We start from the raw sequence: 7,241 nt of genomic DNA, 5'->3' as shown, positions 1-7,241 counted from the left end.
TTTTTTCTTTGTATTTAATTTTTGGTAGTTTGATTAATATGTGTCTCAGTGTGTTTCTCCTTGGGTTTATCCTATATGGGACTCTCTGTGCTTCCTGGACTTGATTGACTATTTCCTTTCCAATGTTAGGGAAGTTTTCGACTGTAATCTCTTCAAATATTTTCTCAGTCCCTTTCTTTTTCTCTTCTTCTTCTGGGACCCCTATAATGCTAATGTTTGTGCATTTAATGTTGTCCCAGAAGTCTCTGAGACTGTCCTCAATTCTTTTCATTCTTTTTTCTTTATTCTGCTCCCTGGCAGTTATTTCCACCATTTTATCTTCCAACTCACTTATTCGTTCTTCTGCCTTAGTCATTCTGCTATTGATTTCTCCTAAAGTATATTTAATTTCAGTTATTTTGTTGATCATCACTGTTTGCTCTTTCATTCTTCTAGATCCTTGTTAAACGTTTCTTGTATTTTCTCCATTCTGTTTCTGAGATTATGGACCATCTTTACTATCATTACTCTGAATTATTTTTCAGATATGTTGCCTATTTCGTCTTCATTTATTTGGTCTTGTAGGTTTTTACCTTGCTTCTTTGTCTGTAACATATGTTTTTGTCATTTCTTTCTTTTTTGTTTTTTTTGATGGGTGGAGCTGTATTCCTGTCTTACTTGTTGTTTGGCTTGAGGCCTCCAGCACTGGAGTTTGAAGGCAGTTGAGTAGAGCCAGATCTTGGTGCTGAGATGAGAACCTCTGGGAGACCTCACTCTGATTAATATTCTCTGGGGTCTGAGGTTCTCTGTTAGTCCAGTGGTTTGGACTCAGCTCTCCCACCATAGGAGCTCGGGCCTGACCTCCAGCCTGGGAACCAAGATCCTGCAAACTGATAAGAAATGGTGTGAATAATTTTTCTCCATTGGAAGTATAGCTTATTGTCCAATATGCCAGCCACTAGCCACATGGAGCTATTCAGCATTGAAAGGTGGCTAGTTCAGATTGAGATGTCCTTCACTCTGTTCAGTGGCCACCAACTGGATCCTTAGTTTCACTTAACTTCTTGGAAAACGCATGTTGTTGCTCACAAAGAGAACAGGAGGGCGTTGAGGAAATGTTTCACTTCTTCTAACTGCGCTCCTGGCACTGGAATCCATGCATCACCCTGTGGGCGAGTGGCCAAGCAGGCCCCTTATGTAATTGTTAATACTTAGATGCCTTTTTGATATCCTAAGAACTCCTAGTGAGGAAGATGGAATAAATCATTAAGTGAGCAGGAAGGCTTCAATCATTAGCCACAACTTCTATATAATAGGCTTCTTCAACATGCCATTCATTAACTTGGTTTCAGTAATTAACAGAATTATAGAAAAATGTTTTAAATGTCCAAAGCTATACATAACTGCTACAAAATCATTCATGCTCAGATTTTCTTACTAAGACTTATCCAGTGCTTCATTTTTTCAAAAGCCTGAAAGTATACATAATTGAGTGGTGTAATAAATACTAAATTCTCTAGTATTGTATTAAGTATGTAATGTGGATGGAGATATGTTTGCCACTATTTTCATAAACCAGAGAGTCAGGAAATTTTATAAAGTTGACATCTTTGTGTCACGTAATTGCAGATAGATGCATATAATTTCATTTAAGATAAAAAAGAATTGAGTTTCATCACTTAAAAAAATAAATTCATTTACTTAGCATGAATTTTACATTCAATGCAAGGCATTTATTTCTGGAACTTGGATCACACTCACTGTGTTGTATATGTAAAACCTTCATTGACTAGTATATACATTTTAAGTTTATTATCTTTTGCCTTTACACAAAACCCTTGGCAGACTAGTCTTAATGCATACATGTTGGAGATAACTGAGTCTGTTTCTTGTCAGTTCTAAATTTAAATGATTTACTTTTCTTGATGGTTGAAAATGCTTGAAGTTGGGGCATTAGGGGGTAAATTCAGGCCATTTGTGCTTCTTCAAAGAATTTAGAATTTACATGATAGATGAAAGGTTACTAAATACTGTTCACATTCTGGATTTAGAAAGGCAAATAAGGAGTGCCCATCCTTAAATTCATTAAATTCATATGAAACATCTAGTTTGAGAAAATGAGTGTGGGAGGAAATGGGAAAAAGGGAAGATTAGAGCAACAGATTTGGAGATAAAATGACAAAGACCTTTTATATTCTCATGGGAATGAAACAAAGAAGGGAAAAATATCAATAAAGCAAGTTGCAAAAAAAGTTTGATGGCCTGAAAATAAAAGCATGAAGAAAAAAAGTAGAGCATGAAATTCAAATGTACATTTGTTGCCATTTATTTTATCATGTATGTTTACCATAAAAATGCAGATTTAAAAAATAAAAGGAAAGAAAAAAACACTGTCATTCCTACCCCTAGAGAAAGTCATTCTTAGCATGTTGGTATATATTTTTATAGTCTTTTCCTATAAATGTGTGTGTGTGTGTGTGTGTGCGTGCACACACACACAGACACACACGTAGAGGATTTTTTACACTAAGGGATCTCATTCTATCAAGTGTTTTGTAACATATTTCATCACTTAATATATTGTGTGCATCCTTTCATGTCAAAGATCGACTTCAATATAAATACACTTAATGGCTGCATAAATATTCCATTTTGTAGAATAAACAAATAAATGAATTCTATCAAAATATTCTGTAAATTGATCCCTCACAACTTCCATTATTAAAATGGAGCTATAGCCCCCCTACACCCTGAATGACTGAAAAACTGTGGAAGCAGAGGCATCAGTAGGCTAGAGTGCTGTTGCATCCAGTAGTGCTTTGCTTAGTCTGAAGGATCTACAGCACTCCCACAGTCTCAACTCACTGTTCAGTTTCCTGTGTCTGATGTTATTCAGTCTCTCTCACTCCCCAGATGCCTAATTTCTTTTGCCCAGCCTGGGGAACATCTCTGTTTTTCTCCGTGTCCTGCAATGTGTGATAGAACTGGATTCAAATATGGTACTTCAGTGGCTGATTCCCCCATCTAATGCATGCACATACTTCACTGAAGACTCATGGTCTTGGGGGAGGGAATAATTTAAAATGCATCATGTCCAACTCTATAGAAAACTGATAAAATATGAATGTTAAGCTTTTTAAGGGTGTGATTTCAGTTTGCAGGTAGAGGTGAAGTGGGGAGATATTTCCAAGTGCCCTTGAAATAATCAGAAGTAAGCAGTCAACTCTTTTGCATACATGTGCCTCTTATCTTGAACAAGAGACCTGTTCATGCAGACCTAAGTGGAACTTTAGAATATCCATTTAACTTAGGTACCTGTGTAATATACACTAATCTTAGAGGACACTGATATGATTTGTGCCATGCTGTCCTTTTAAATATGTCATTACCAAAGTGGAAACAATATACTTATCCAATAACAGTCTATGGGTTAGATAAATTATGTTGTAGTCTATAGCAGAATACTCTCCAATTATTTTTAAATGGTATAATAGCAAAAATCTATAATTTATTTAAAGATGTTCATGATGTATTTTTTTATGTTTTAATTTTATATTATTATTAAAATTTTTTAAATTGAATTTTCATTTTATATTATAGTTGATTTACAATGTTGTGTTAGTTTCAGGTGTACAACAAAGTAATTCAGTTATACATATACATATATTTATTCTTTTTTTAGATCCTTTTCCTATATAGGATATTACAGCATATTGAGTAGAGTTCCCTGTGCTATATAGTAGGTCCTTGTTGGTTATCTATTTTATATATAGTAATGTGTATATGTAAATCCCAAACCCCTAATTTGTCCCTCCTCCCACCTTTTCCCTTTGGTAGCCATAAGTTTGTTTTCTATGTCTCTGAGTCTGTTTCTGTTTTGTAAATAAGTTCATTTGTATCATTTCTTTTTAGATTCCACATATAAATGATATCATATGGTATTTGTCTCTCTCTGTCTGACTTACTTCACTTAGTATGATAATCTCTAAGTCCATCCATGTTGCTGCAAATGGCATTATTTCATTCCTTTTTATGGCTGAGTAATATTCCATCATATATATATGTACAACATCTTCTTTATCTATTCTTCTGTTGATCGACATTTAGGTTGCTTCCCTGTCTTGGCTATTGTAAATAGTGCTGCAATGAACATTGGCTTGCATGGATCTTTTCAAATTATGGATTTCTTCAGATATATGCCCAGGAGTGGGATTGATGGATCATATGGTAGTTCTATTTTTAGTTTTTTAAGGAATCTCCATACTGTTCTCCATAGTGGTTGTACCAATTTACATTCCCCACAACAGTGTAGGAGGGTTCCCTTTTCTCCACATCCTCTCCAGCATTCACTGTAGACTTTTTGATGATGGCAATTTTGACCAGTGTGAGGTGATATTTCATTGCAGTTTTGATTTGCATTTCTCTAATAATTAGCGATGTTGAGCATCTTTTCATGTGCTTTTTGGTCACCTGTATGTCTTCTTTGGAGAAAAATCTATTTAGGACTTCTGCCCATGTTTTGATTAGGTTTTTGTTTTTTTGACATAGAGCTGCTTGAGCCGTTTGTATATTTCAGAGATTAATCCCTTGTCGGTGGCTTCATTAGCAACTATTTTCTCCCATTCTGAGGGTTGTCTTTTGATCTTCTTTATGGTTTCTTTGCTGTGCAGAAGCTTTTAAGTTTAATTAGATCCCATTTGTTTACTTTTGTTCTTATTTTCATTATTCCAGGAGGTGGATCAAGGAAGATGTTGCTGAGATTTATGTCAAAGAGTTTTTTGCCTACGTTTTCTTCTAAGAGTTTTATAGTGTCTGGCCTTACATTTAGGTCTTTGATACATTTTGAGTTTATTTTTCTGTTTAGTGTAAGAAAATTGTTCTAATTTCATTCTGTTACATGTAGCTGTCCAGTTTTCCCAGCACAACTTCTTGAAGAGACTATCTTTTCTCCATTGTGTATTCTTACCTCCTTTGTCATAGATTAATTGGCATAGGTGCATGAGTTTCTTGGCTTTCTGTCCTCTTCCATTGATCTATATTTGTTTTGTGCCAGTACCATACTGTTTTGATGACTGTAGCTTTGTAGCGTAGTCTGAAGTCAGGGAGCCTCATTTCTCCAGTTCTACTTTTCTTTCTCAGGATTACTTTGGCTATTTGGGGTCTTTAGTGTTTTCATACAAATTTAAAAATTTTTTGTTCTAGTTCTGTGAAAAATGCCATTGGTAATTTAATAGGGACTGCATTGAATTTGTAGATTGCCTTGCATAGTATAGTCATTTTGACAATATTGATTCTGCCAATTCAAGAACATGGTATATCTTTTAATTTGTTTGTGTCATCTTTGATTTCTTTCATTAGCATCTTATAGTTTTCAGAGGACAGGTCTTTTGTCTTCTTAGGTAGGTTTATTCCTAGGTATTTCATTCTTTTTGATGTGATGGTAAATGGGATTGTTTCCTTAATTTCTCTTTCTGAACTTTAATTGTTAGTGTATAGGAATGCAAGGGATTTCTGTGTATCAATTTTGTATTCTGCAACTTTACCAAATTCATTGATTAACTCTAGTAGTTTTCTGGTAGCATCTTTAGGATTTTCTATGTATAGTATCATATCATCTGCAAACAGTAACAGTTTTACCTCTTCTTTTCCAATTTGGGTTCCTTTTATTACTTTTTCTTCTCTGATTGCTGTGGCTAGGACTTCCAAAACTATGTTGAATAAAAGTGGTGGAGGGGACATCCTTGTCTTATTCCTGATCCTAGAGGGAATGCTTTCAGCTTTTCACCATTGTGAATGATGTTAGCTGTGGGTGTGTCATATATGGCCTATATTATATTGAGGTAAATTCCCTCTATGCCCACCTTCTGGAGAGTTTTTCTCATAAATGGGTGTTGAATTTTGTCAAAAGCTTTTTCTGCATCTGTTGAGATGATCGTATGGTTTTTATTCTTCAATTTGTTAATATGGTGTATCACAGTGATTGATTTGTGAATATTGAAGAATCCTTGCACCCCTGGGCTAAATCCCACTTGATCATGGTGTATGATCCTTTTAATACATTCTTGGATTTGGTTTGCTAGTTTTTGTTGAGGATTTTTGTGTCTATGTTCATCAGTGAAATTGGCCTGTAATTTTCTTTTTTTTGTGGTATCTTTGTCTGCTTTTGGTATCAGGGTGATTGTGGCCTCATAGAATGAGCTTGGGAGTGTTCCTCCTTCTTCAATCTTTTGGAAGAGTTTCAGAAGGATAGGTCAGAAGGATAGGATAGGATAGTTTCAGAAGAACAGGATATCAGACATTTATCTCTTCTCTAAATGTTTGATAGAATTGGCCTCTGAGCCATCTGGTCCTGGACTTTTGTTTGTTGGAAGTTTTTTAATCACTGTTTCAATTTCTGGTGGGCAGGGCCATGTCAAGTAGTGAGCTGTGAGGTCAGTAAGGCTCTAGACAGCCTGTCTGCTGATGGGTGGGGCTGTGTTCTTATCCTGCTGGTTGTTTGGTCTGAGGTATTCCAGCACTGGAGCCTGTAGGCTGTTGGGTAGGGCCAGGTCTTGACGCCAAAATTGCGACCTCTGGGAGAGCTTACGCCCATCAGTATTCTCTGGGGTCTCTGCCACCAGTGTCCTTGCTGCCCCAGTAAGCCACAGCTGATCCCCTCCTCTCCAGAAGACCTTCCAAGACTCATAGGTAGGTCTGGCCCAGGAGACTATGGAGTTACTTCTTTTTGCTGGGTCCCAGTGCACGTGAATCCTTGTGTGCACCCTTCAAGAGTGGATTCTTTGTTTCCCCCAGTCCTGTGGAGCTCCTTTACTCAAGCCCTGCTGGCCTTCAAAGCCAAATGCTCTGGGGGCTCCTCCTCCTGATAGCAGATCCTCAGGCTGGGGAGCCTGACATGGGGCTTAGAACTCTCACTCCTGTGGGAGAACCTCTGTGACACAATTATTTTCCAGTGTGTGGGCCACCCACCCAGTGGGTATGGGATTTGATTATATTGCAGAAGCACCCCTCCTACCATCTCACTGTGGCTTCTTCTGTGTCTTTGGGTGTAGAATATCATTTTTGTAGGTTCAAGCTTTTTTGTTGATGGTTGTTCAGCAGTTTGTTGTGACTTTGGTGTTTTCATGAGAGGAGGTGAGCTCAAATCCTTCTACTCCGCCATATTGTCCAGGAATCTCCCATGATGTATTGATAAACGGGGAGGCTAAAAAATAGCATGTGCTATTTTATAAAAATAAATTGTATGCTTTATCTTTACATGGCTA

The sequence above is a fragment of the Balaenoptera physalus genome (genome assembly GCF_965194825.1).
Source record: "Balaenoptera physalus genome assembly, chromosome: 3".
Taxonomy (NCBI): domain Eukaryota; kingdom Metazoa; phylum Chordata; class Mammalia; order Artiodactyla; family Balaenopteridae; genus Balaenoptera; species Balaenoptera physalus.
Note: the sequence above shows the minus strand (reverse complement) of the source record.